Source organism: Antrostomus carolinensis, unplaced genomic scaffold (assembly GCF_000700745.2).
Source record: "Antrostomus carolinensis isolate BGI_N321 unplaced genomic scaffold, ASM70074v2 scaffold15313, whole genome shotgun sequence".
NCBI lineage: Eukaryota > Metazoa > Chordata > Aves > Caprimulgiformes > Caprimulgidae > Antrostomus > Antrostomus carolinensis.
Genome location: NW_010305977.1, coordinates 16,787 through 30,445, shown reverse-complemented (window position 1 = coordinate 30,445; position 13,659 = coordinate 16,787).

Here is a 13,659-nt window from a genome sequence, read left to right as displayed (position 1 = left end):
GCCCCTTCAGGTACTGGAAGGCCGCTATAAGATCTCCCCAGAGCCTTCTCTTTTCCAGGCTGAACAGCCCCAACTCTCTCAGCCTGTCCTCATAGGAGAGGTGCTCCAGCCCTCAGATCATCCTGGTGGCCTCCTCTGGACTCGGTCCACTAGGTCCCTGAACTTCTTATGTTGGGGGCCCCAGAACTGGATGCAGTGCTTCAGGTGGGTTCTCACAAGAGCAGAGTAGATGGGGAGAATCACCTCCCTTGACCTGCTGGCCACACTTCTCTTGATGCAGCCCAGGATACGGTTATTGGCCTTCTGTGCTGTGAACACACATTGCCGGCTCATGTTCGGCTTCTTGTCCACCAGCACCTTCAAGGCCTTCTTCTTAGGGCTGGTCTCGATCCATTCTCCAACTTAATGAGATTTGCACAGGTACACCTCTCAAGCCTGTCAGGGTTTCTAGGGAAGTGGTGGATTCCCCAACATTGGACACTTTTAAGATTCACCTGGACAGGGTGCTGGGCCATCTTGTCTAGACTGTGTTTTTGCCAAGAAAGGTTGAACCAGATGATCCTTGAGGTCCCTTCCAACCTGGTATTCTATGTTTCCATGATTCTATGGCTTAAATTAAAATATCCTATGCTGCATGTCATAAAAGCAAGACAGAGCTACTGGATAGAAGAAATCAGGAACTCTAACCTGTGCATTTTATTAATTAAAATTTTCACTTCTATTTAAAAATCTGTTTTCTTTTTTCCCCCTCTGAGAAAATGATTTTTATAGCAAAGAGTGGAGGAGAAAAAGATAGAAAAAAAGAGGAAAAAGGAATGAAACCTCAAATCTGCAGAATAAGAACTAAATTGGTATTAGTCCTTTGTCATTACAGAAATGACAATAATGAGAAATTATTAAGAAATACTGTGAAATTCAGTTCCACATCATTTTGAATGCTCAACATTAACACCTAAATGAAACTACACTGTCCTCTTCTGCCTCCTCAAAACCAATTCCTAGGTCAATCAGTCAGCCAGGCCTGCCAGGCAAAGCCCACAGACACGGAATACCTGGCATAAATTGCCAGGCTTACCCACCAAAGGGCCAGGTGAGTTTAATTCTGTAACTCATGCAGCACAAGTTGTCAGATAAGGTAACTTGACAGATTTAGTTGTCTCTTCTGACTATAAAACTGTGAATTAATGAATTACAGAATTTAATATTCTTAAAGGAAATGCAAAGCAATAGAACTGAAAAAAAATTTAGAAATGGAAATACTTAAAGTGGGCTAAAATCGAAGTTCTGTTTTATGACATAATACTGGTAAAACTGTTAGGGGAGAAGTCAGTACAATTCTCTATGCATAATAAACAGAAATTGGTTCGTTTATATATCAAAATAGTTTTTGACAGACATGATGTGCCTGAAAAAAATGCTCAATATTGGTCTGCAGTTTAGCTTAATTATTCTGCAGTGAAATAAGGTTCTGGACATGTAACCCTAGTCCTAATTATTCTCAGTATGAAGACTTGGTGGAAAACTATGTCAAAATAATAAAGAGACTTCCATAACAGCTAGTTGATGAGTCTGAGTGCTCTGAATTTCAAAGGTCTGACTTGAGCCTCACTGAACAGAGAATGAAAAGGTGCACAGGGAAGCAAGAAGACATCAATGAATGTCTCTCATATCTACGTCAATTTCTGTTAAAACTGAACTTTTGGCAGGGGAAAAAGGTACTGCATAGGAAGCTATATCTTCCAGAGGATTCAGCATGATCATATCCAGCTGCTCCCCAGCCCAAACAGTCAGATTCCTGTTTGCCACTTGGCTGACTGGAAGAAGCCTTTGGCACAAGTCCAAACACAGCTCCAGCTCATGCGTCTGCATCCCCAGCAAGAGATTTGTGCTGCTCTGCGGTTACCTCTACCTCAGCTGAGAAAAGTACCAGGCTTTCAGTTCCTGGCATTTCGTTAAGAAAAAATGGAAAACAAAAATGCTTGTGCTGCAGAAGTGGAAGGCTGAGGTCAAAGCCAGAGGGGCCCTGACGCTGCCATCAGCCAGGAAGGAAAACTCTCCACAAAAGCCAGTGCCCTGGGACCTGCTGCCATCTCATGAGAGTAATATTGCATGAGGGCCTGGTGGGGACCCATATGGGATAGCGGCCGTGACCATCAAGTATTGAAAATAAATGAGTCCTTTTCTTGAGACAGAGACTGCTTTCCCTGAGATGTCGTGACTGAGGAAAGGGCCACCAAAGACTGAGACAGCTGTGTCCAGGGTGTAATATAAGCAGAATTAACTTCCGACCGGGTTTCTAGTTTTTATGAGGAACTGCACAAATCCATTTAATTGCACATGAGCTGTTGTTGGTTAATATGCCTTTTATATCCATTTTGCTCTCTGCTAAGAGTTATCATTCAGAGGGAAGAAAGGATAATGCAGGAAAAAGAATCTGCCAGGTGCTCCTCAGGACTAGCTTCTATGGTGGTCACATGAGCCTGAACAAGTAGGGCTTAGGATGCAAATATATGTTCCAGGAGATAAAGAAGTGAGCAAACATCATTTAAACTTTCCAAAGTGAGAAACTAGACAGCTGTCCTCTAAATTCATTAATCATAGAATCATAGAATGGTCTGGGCTGGAAGGGACCTTAAAGATCATCTAGTTCCAACCCCCTGCCATTAGCAGGGCCCCCTTCCACTAGACCAGGTTGCTCAAAGCCTCATCCAGCCTGGCCTTAAACACTTCCAGGGAGGGGGCATCCACAACTTCCTTGGGCAACCTGTTCCAGTGTCTGACCACCCTCACAGTGAAGAATTTCTTCCTAATATCTTATCTAAACCTCCCCTCTTCCAGTTTAAAGCCATTTTCCCTTGTTCTGTCATTAACTGCCCTTGTAAAAAGTCCCTCCCCGGCTTTTTTGTAGACCCTTCAGGTACTGGAAGGCCGCTATAAGATCTCCCCAGAGCCTTCTCTTTTCCAGGCTGAACAGCCCCAACTCTCTCAGCCTGTCCTCATAGGAGAGGTGCTCCAGCCCTCAGATCATCCTCATGGCCTCCTCTGGACTCGTTCTAACTGGTCCATGTCTTTCTTATGTTAATATGTTAGAAAGGCAACTGACACTGTAAGAGGTACTGTGAGCTACACGAGTTTTACTACGAGCTGAGGAACTGGAGAAGGAATTCAGTCTTATCATGAAAATGCTTTTTTTCTCAGCATAATCTTCAGAAACCTGCTCTGAGGACACTAGATGGCAGTGACAACTTTGCTCCTTAGAGGATGTGCACAGAACCAAAAATGATACAGTGGGTGAGGAAGCTGCAGCTAATTGTAGCAAATTCTTACATTTGGTGAGGATATAAAAAAACCTCACTAATAAATAGAATTTAATTATTATATTCTGTTGAAATGTGGTTCTCTGAATAACAAGTTAGGATATTAAAATGTTTAGTAAACTTTTAAGTATATTCACTGTGAAGGCCAATATTTTTTCAGTTTATTAATAGTCCTTTTGTCAATAACAATGAAATACACTTAAAACTATTTACTCCATGGATAATCCTAGGAATAATGCAATGCTTTAGTTTAACTTGATTCATTGGAAAATCACACACACATACATAGACATATTCCAGCTCCTCAGGAACATGTGAGCCTTTCAGGATACAACTTAATTTCTGGAAAGTAACACTGCAGAATATGAAAATAAGGCAAAAGTGGAGAAAAGTATCAGTTGCAAAGAACCCAAGTAAAACAGGACAAATATAATCAAAAGTGTCTGAAATATCAAGTATGCAATCACATCTGCTTGGAAGAACTAAGGACAATTTCAAAGTCTTTCACAGTTCATTCTGAGCTAGTGTTTCCAGGCTTGTGAATATTTTACAGATTAAGAGTCTGGTTTTGATTTTTGAATCCCTAATACCACCCAGACCAGTAGGCTACTAAGCATTTTGAGCTAGGTGGAAATCGACTATCCTATCCTGAAAATACTTTTGAGACTTTCAAACATTTTACTGTTTGCAATAGAAAGAGACAAGAAATTTTGAAAATTTTAAGTGGAAAAATATTTGTCCTCTGGGATAGTTTGTAGCCATATTGTCGGCTAGCTTACTTACTGAGCCTGGGGGAAAGAATATACTGTTTCATTTTTATTTTTTTTTTTGCTCATATTGATTTAAACAAGGGTCTAGATGTAAATCTTCAGTCTTCTAGGTGAAATAATTGCACATTCACTTATGTTGTGGTGAGTTTCTTTCTATCTGTCCTGCTGGACATGTTTCCTCTTTACACAAATACAATAAAACAGTACTCTTTGGAAAGACTGACTACCCACTAATCAGAAAGCTCATTTGGGATGTAGGATCAAGCCCTTCTGTCAATTACATTCGAAGGTCTTTTTTTTACAAAGTGGGATGTCTATACACACTGTGAGTCCATATAAATTTTTGGTTTTGATGGTTTTGCTGTTTCTGATGAAAAATAACATTTCCAGAGAAGACCTTACCAGTTCTCCTTGACATGGTGCAAAGGATACAAAGCCCACAGAGACTGTGTCTGGCCTGGGATCTTCCTCTTTTCTCTCTAACACAGTCTTCATGTGGTTGACATATCCTTCCTTGTCACAGCCTTTCAATTATGCACCGCAGTTTGAATTTCCAGCCAGTGCTGTTCAGGAGTAGCTCTGGCACTCACTTCAGCTATCACCTCAACTTCATACACCATCATCTCCTGTGTACTATGCTACGGAGGATGCACTCTGCCCCTATCCTCCTCATAGAAAATGGATGAGGGAGCATTTTGCTCTCAGAAAAATCTTTCCAGGCAACAGAGAACCAATTATCACTTTCTTTTTTTACATGTCATATAACAAATTTCCTACTACCATAATAATACAGAATTATGCGGTGCTGTGTGCGTCTAAGTGATCCACTCATGTTGTATCTTTACTTTTTGCATGGACTACACCAGGGTCCTACCACTAGGGAGTAGGAGGTTTATGGAGCAGTGTCCCAAGAATGGTCACATCCATACTACCTGGTCTCTGCTGGACCTTGCATGATCCTGTTCTACTCTTCTTAAAACAGATGAACCACTTCCAGGGTCGAGTGTTGCTTTTTCCATCCCAAATGACATTATTATGGAGCTCTGTAAGTTCACTATTACAGGGACTGCCATCCTAAGAAAAGAGTAAGAAAAAATCAATTTTTTTTTTATTTTAAATTATTAATGTTTAAAACAATTACACTGATACGGTTTTGTTATTGTCAGGTCTGAAATGAATATAATTTAATACATTAAACCATGACATACGTGCTTCTGGCGTTATGACTACTGATTCAGGGAAGGACTTAGCTCCAAAAGACTTCTCTTCTTCTCCATTCACACTATCCAGGTAATTATTTCTCCTCCCACATTCACCACTATGGCTATGGCTATGGCTATGGCTATGGCTATGGCTATTCTTGAGGTCAGTTGATTCTGGCCTGAGCCTGTAGGGTACCTCAATAAAAAAAGGTGTGCAGGCCTATGAGCAGGTATCATAGAAGCCTTGGACATGCTGTGAAGCCTTGGCCACAGACTACTGGGAAGGAGAAAATGTCACCATTCAGAGGGGACAAGTCTGAGAGGTTTGAGCCAGATATCTAACCCTCTGCGGGCCTTCGGGTTCTGGCACAGATGTGTCTTGGCCATAGGAAGCAGATAACTCATAAATCCTACCCCTGGTTCAAATTATGTGTTCTTTTGCTATAGCACATGGGTGGATAATGGCAAGTAAATCACACGGAGTTGCACAATGGGGTCAAAAGACATCAGTGGTGCAGAGAAGTCAGGGTAAGACAAATGCCATAAAAATTTGGTCATGGGAAGCTGCAAGGACCCATGGGATAAGATGTCATGTTTGAGATCAGACCCTGAAGGCAAAAGCCATAATGGAAAACAATTTTTATTATTCTGACAGAGCCTAGGCACAAGGTTGGTTTATGCCACGAAGTATCCCATATCGGAGACTTAGCTGATGGCTAAACTGTTTGGCTGTAGTTTCCAGGAATCATTGAAGGAACCTTTCTCATGGAAAATTTTGGTGTGTTGCATTAATAATTTAGCGGAGAATTTTATTGACAAAATGCTTTGGGAATATTTTTGTAGTTCCAGTGTGGAGGTTCTGCTCCAAAACAAAGGGAAAGAAACTCCAATATGATAATTGGTCCAAAAATTAGCTCGTGTATGAGAATAGATTTCCAATGAGGTCAATTCCAAATTAAGAGAAGGAAAAATTGGACAGGACACAGGAAAATGTGTCCTGTCTACAACTCTGTTAGAAATCATGGTGCAAATAAACTTCAACCATAAGTAAATTATGGGATCTCAACATTTCTTGGAAATAAAATGTTCCCAGCTCTATCTACAGTGACACAAACCAGTGAAATGACAGCACAGTAATATAACAGGGGGATATAGAGCTGTAACAGGAGAATGAGGATGTAGTGAGAAATATAAAACAAGTGATAACATCAGTTATTTTCAATCATTTAATTTGTATGACTATTATGAGCATCTGAAGTGTGAGAACTAAGAGAGAAGTGATCAATAAGAAGCCCTACTAGGGTCTGAACCAAAAATTAGACAAAATAGAAATCTCAACATTAACTTCACTTGGCTTTGGCTCAGGAAGTAATTGCCTTGTTAGTGTCTTCGAGAGAAGACACTAACAACATATGTGTATTGTTTTGGAAAAGCACCTGGATCTGGTACCATTCAAGTGTTTCCATCAAAGAGTAGAAGCCCTTCAGCAGCTTTCTGCTGGGTGCCAAGGAGGAAGCACACAGCTCATAGCTTTGCATTTGGGAATTTTCTGCAATATGTTCATGACACTTCGAGTATGACTTACACACTACGAAACTGAGTCACTTGATGCTCAAAGTAAATATCGGATGTGGGCTCACTATCCTTGTGTGAGGCTGCACAAGCATCAACTCCAGAGGGAAAATACTTGTTGAAAGTTCAGGCTCAAACAAACTGGTACTGTGCACGCAGCCTTAAATAAACACCGGAAATTCTAATTTTTATGGTTCCTCTTGCTCCATTCACAGCTCTTTGCATTGGATTTTTCATGGCACTCCAGTGAATGATTTGCATCATACTGACACTTGTTTAAAGTGGAAAGTTTCTCCTTGGATGTGATGATGACAGTTGCAGAACACCAGAATTGCCCAGCTGTCCAAATCAGAGGCTGTCTCAGACTGTCCTATTCCTCTCTATCCTTAATGGAAGTGAGGACTAAACAAAATCCTGTTATAGAAAACTTCTAGAGCTGCTGAATTCTGCATTGTTTTTCTTTAGTTCTCTCTTGCATAGATACAAACATTCTTAATATCCATGTTCTCACTTGAACCTCAGATTTAAAATAATACAGTAAACTCCACAGATTTTTTGTGATCTTTATGACAGAGTACTTCCCTATTATTTATTTTTAAACTATTTTCCTAGTTCACTGAATGTGTCATTGTTTTTATATCAAGAAACAGAATAAATAAGAGCACCTACTTTCTATAAGTTACTTCTTTATGTATATTTAGCAGATCTGTTATTTGTTTTAACTTTAAAACTGATGTGACATTTTTTTCCCCTTTGACATAAACAATATTTTTTAATTTTCTTGACAGTTTTGTTAGTCTTTTATTCTTGCTATCTGCTTTGTAAAACTGTATGACCAGAACTAGACACCATATTCAGGTCAGACTGAACCTTATTGTTTATAGACAGTTGTATTATAAGAGGTTTACTTTAACCTCTGTTATCAGAAATACCATCTAATAAGGCAAGACAAGGCAAGAAAAAACAAATTTAAGAAATCCTCCAAATTACAGACAAATAAGCAGGAACCAAGGGCATCATCAGTATTACTTCAGTGATTAGTTATCTGCAAATTACCATTTTCTCTGTGTTTATTAAAGGTCAGAGATTTACAAGCTCAATATGCGTCAACACTAACTGCCGATACTGAATCACAAAAAAGCCCAGCCTTCCTGTTTTAATGGAACTACTTGGGACTGAAATAATAGATATTAGCATTAGCCAAAGACAGAGGGCTGTGGGAAACTATGACTTGTTTTACTTCTTCTGATATATCTTACTACAAGGTACTTTGCCCTCAGATTACTGTGCCAATTTTATGATGCCACGTTTGAGAGAATGATTTTAAAAAAAACAACCAGAAGGAAAGAAATCCAGCTGGCAAATACACTTCTCAGAAGTAAAGGATTTGGGAAAACAAGCTGCTTTAGGCCAGGGTAAAAGTTTAATGAATGTATGGAATGCAGACTGTGGGGGCCAGGACAGGAACAAACTGTGGCATCAGGAAAAAGGGAAAGGTTGTCATTACCTTTGGAGAGACCACCAGTGCCATTATCCTTAAAAGGAAGGATACATAAAAGCAAAACTCCCAGGAGCAAGAAATGTCAAACCAACTTTGACAAATATGTGAGACCTACAGATTTGATCCTATATGGAAATACACGGGCAGATTAAATCACTCCTCATTGCAGATCAGGCTACAAGTTTACAGAGCTGCAATTCCACCCACCCCACACACTCACACACCTTACAGAAGCCACAGTTATGTAGGTGGCACAGATGTGTTTAGGCTCGGAACGGGTAGGCTAAATTTTGGTGAGATATATAATCAAAACAATTCTCAGCATTATTTCCAGCAATGCAATTTGTTACTGAAAATAGTGCACATGTAAAATATCTATTTTTAAAAATATCACAGTGACATAATTAGCCACACTTCCTCTGTTTGATGACTAAACAACAACATACTGTATGTCTATGTAGTCAGGATAGAAGCTGCAAGCGTATATGATATGACAATGACTGTATCATTAATGACTCACATTGAGAATGGCCAAAAGGGACTCTCACTTCTTCTGAAATATTGGGGCAGAAACAGAGACAGGCTTTAGGGACCATGCAACTCAAGGTAAAATGCTTTCTATTTTGGCATAGACATGCTGCTTCTTGTGGATGAGGCAAAACAGTCTTCATAGCTCCAATTTGGGATGAGTCAATTCCTCCTCCAGAGTTTACACTCCAGGTAGATTTAACACACTGAGCTGGCAGGTACAACCACAACAGCCCGTGAGCAGAGCTCCAGCCTGCAGGAGTCTGGGAGTCTGGTTTATTTTTTTTCCCCATGTTTGTCTGGCATGCTGTTGGATGGAGGAGCCACTTGGCAGAACAGCAAAGACAAAGAGAAGGACCCCTATGAAGAGGGCCTGGCAGGGAGCAGGGAAGGGGAGGAAGTGAGGAGATGGGCAGGGGAATTGAGAAGGATAAGTGGTTACTCAGACTGCCCCTGGAGTGGAAACCCTGGAGTGGATCCTTTGTTGCTTGGTTTCCTTTCTGGGGGGAAGACAGTTTGTGCCTGACTTGATTACCAGAGGGAACTAAAACATAGTCAAGGAGCTGTGAGCTGGGGATTGCTCCCAAATCCCTTTGCTTAGATGTAGGGAAGATGCTTAAGTGCCCTGGCTTTCTTATAGATCACATTAAATGGTGTGATTCAACATTGTATCTTCAAAGTCTCATGTTAACAGTGCTTGGTAACTGAGCTTTTTTAGACTATGGTCTATAGTGAAACTTTTGCTAAGGAAATAACAGACTCATATGCAGAGCCAGATAGAGAAAAGGTTTCCAAGCCCGCCTGTTTATTCTCTCAGGACTGTTTTCAGAGTCAGGCTGAACTCTTCCTGTTTGAAGTTTAAGAGGAAGAAGGATGGGTTATTCTTATGTAAACAGTAAACATTTTCCATGAGCTGGTTTACCAGATCTTGCATTCCTTGTCTCAACAAAAGGAGAGATTTACTGGGACTTGTTAAGTTTGAAATGACGCATCTTTTTGCAAAAATATTCTGTTGCTACTCAACACAACTAATGCAAAGAAAAGCCTTGTAACCTCATATGTGAGGTTACCTAAGAAGCATCTTTGGGTTGTCATGTTGCCTCCATTCCTTCCCATTACAATGACAAGAGAGCAAAGAACAAACATGCAAGTTGGTGGTATGCCAGAGCTGTGCCTTCACAGACAGTCACTATGGTCACTCCCACAGCTTTTAACACAAAAATGTCAAAATTTGTTACACTTCTTAAGCATCTGGGACTACATTTAAGTGTCACTTACACAGCTAAGTGTCTCTTTCAGTGGTCTAGTTGCACATTTGCAAAACTCCCAGCTAACTCTGTAAGTCCATAAGGCACCCAATATTTCTAATGCTGAGCATGGCCACAACTGCCCAAGAAGTTAGACACACAACCAGTTTGCAGTATGTTATGAAGCACAGAAGCTGAGCTATACATTCTTCAATCTAATTGTCTCAGTCACCTTACTTGGTAGTTGCAGTCTAAGCAAGTCAGTCCCCACACAAAACTCTTGAAGGCTGACGAGGAGTCAGAGCCATTTGTCTCTCTTGATTTTTGTTAGATCACTTATGGAGAGTATGAGACAACCAGGTTCAAAATCCTTCTTTTCCTAAGAGATCTAAATACCTGCCACCTACTTTCTAGAGAGAGGTGTAATTGCCAGATTACTGAGCAATTCCTTGGCAATTCCAAAGGCAATTCCTTGGGCCCTTCCACAGAACATGTTCTTGTATAAACGATCATATTAAGCCAGCAGTGATACTGGATACATGTTCAGAAGGCAGTGATACTGGAGACCAGGTTTAGGGAGACTACCTGGCAGTGAGGAACTGTGTCCCCATTCTTAGTTGCACTGAACTCATTCAAATTAAAAGACTTTTTTTGCAAAGGTCTGAGAAAGTGACTCTGCTTGACAGTATTTTCAGTTATTTCTGATACTGGAGACCATAATAAGCAACAGTTGGAGTTTTTTTCTTTGGAACATCCCAGAATTAATGTGTGGGTGTAGTACTTGTCTAGCATGATCCAGTTGACTAGTCTGCTTCCTCACTTTGAATCATTAGATATTTCCATCAAGCAGCTTGCACAGATTTAATTTTCTTTCAGCTCTCGGGTGCCACTGTCTTTTCTCATTTGCTGTGTCAGGCATTCTTGCTTCAGATGGCGTGGAGTGAATAGTGAAGACCTGGAGGGCCTTTCTTCACCCAGAGAAAAAAACAAATGCGTGAGACTATGGTGCATCATGTAACAGGAAATAATGCTTGCTAGGACTTGCATTAAGATTAATATAGTTTGGATTAGTGTTGAAAGAGCAGCTTTAGTCCCTAGCTTGTTAATGTGCTTATATGCAATTTATGTAGCATTGTCTGCATTTGCATATCATCGAAGCAAGCAGGACCCCTATCCTGATTGGATCCCCAAATCCTGATTGGATCCCCAAATCCCCTGATTGGAACTGCTGCCATGTAAATGACATGAATCAGGAATCTCCCCAGGTATCTCATTCCTCACCCTCCCGAAGTCTTAAAATCTTTCATGTCATTCAGTTTCAAAAGGTACAGAATTCAGCAGAAAATACCCTGCAGGTAAGGAGATGTCAAACAAATATACTGAGACTTTATCAAACATTTCTCAGTTACAGTCTTGTCCTCAAGCCACCTGGCAGCGAGCAGGTTATAACACGTGATGGCAGATGATGGAACATAAGGGACTTATTTCTTAGAATGAACAATTGCAAAACAGAGTTATTCAGCAAAGGAAGGTACAAGAGAACCTTCAGGGCTGTAAGAGAAAGTATAAACCCAGAAAACAACATGCATTTCCATAAAAATTTGTTTCAGCAGACCAGATGAAATTCTTCCACGATGTTACAGATAAATGAAGAAAGTGAAGTATATAACAGAAATAAGCAAATAATTTTGTGCCACAGAACTACAGGATAAATTGTAAAACTCCTTTTTTCATGCTTAACTGTGAGACAGAAATGGCAGAGCCAGCACACTGGAGTAATTACAACTTTATTAATAGCGAATATTTCTTCTGTCCATATAATCAGTTCTGAGTTAATGCAATTTATTTTCTTTGCATTCATTGAACCAGGGTTCATTTAAAGTCAAATAACTGAGTCATCATGTACCTAATTTTGATTTGAGCCAAAGGAAGAGGTGATGTACTGTAGTAGTTTAACTTGGCTGGCAGCCAAAGACCACAGGACATATACCTTGCAAGTAGAAACTTAGGAACTGGTGAAGACAGCTTCTATCATTTTAGAATCATAGAATATCTTGAGTTGGAGGGACCCATAAGGATCATAGAGTCCAATTCCCTGCTCCTTGGAGGACTAGCTAAGACTAAACCATATGACTAAGAGTGTTGTCCAGATGCTATTTGAACTCTGACAGGCTTGGTGCCATGACCACTTCCCTGGGAAGCCTGTTCCAGTGACTGACCACCCTTTCAGTGAAGAACCTTTTACTAAGGAACTCTCCCTGGGGCAGTTTCATTCCATTTCCTTGTATCCTATTGCTGGCCATACTGGCACCATGGGTTATGAAAATGAAATAATTTTCACCTTTAACACAGAAACAAAACAAAACAAAAAAAAAGGAAAAAAGATTCATTTTATGGACAAATGCATAAGGAAAGTAGAAAGCTTTGGTTGTTACTGAAGGTAGATTAGTGCTCTAAATAAGGACAACACACTGAAGTACTTGTGTGTTACACAAAATGCAAAACTGCTCCACTTCATAGGCTAAACCTGATTTACATTACATAAGGGACTCTCATTATTTTGCAGTCTTGTTCACTTTCTGCCTCATCCCAGGCCATCCCTGCAGTTGTACAATTTGCCTAATAATCTCCATTGGTCAACAGATTTCTTTATTTTGGCTCACTTTTCCGTGTATTTCCTTTTGAGCAGATTGAGGATCGAGCCATAGCAGAAGTAAAATGCTGAAGCCATCATGACCTATTGAATGTGGTATTAAGAAAAGGGATCTCCCTCACATCTTTTTAATATCTTAGTGCAGTATTAGTGACCTATAATATCCTAGTGCAGTATTAGTGGCCTACAACCACAACTTTCAGAACCAAAAAATTTTCCCATTGTTTCCCAAGTATTGTTCAGCCTAGTCCTGCTGACTTCAGTGCAATTTGTAACCTCGAAACTGAGAGTGTCAACACCACCTTCCTCCATGAAGAGCAGACCAACAAAACATCTTCCTTTTCCACTAAATGCATTATGCCACTTGTAATCCAGATAAATTGCAGGATGAAACTGAGTGCAGAGCTGACACACAACTGAGTAGTTTGCATAGCGCTGACGGTGGTGGCTGGTGAGCAGCAGCAGCTGGGGCAAGCAGTAACCATGAATGTGTTCCCTGGATTTTGTATTAGCCATGGTAATGGACTCTACACTAATAAATCTTAATCTAGATTAATTTTGATGGTTGCACTCGTAAATCTTATTATGGACAAAACTGGAACACACCACCTATACAGATCTAGTAATTTTTTATTAGTCCACTTTGTTAGGAGAGGGAACAAATCCAGGAGCCCGATAGAGGAGAGTGTGCTGCAGCTCTGTGCCCACAGGTCCAACCAGTAACAAGACTGGGCGTGTATTCCCAGTGAGCACACACCAGTCTTCAGGAGGCTGGTCATGCTTCTGCGATGCCACAGGAGCAGCTGGATTGGCTGTTATTGGGGTCCCCTCCACTGATCTTGGGACTCCTCTGTGCATGGAGACCAGCT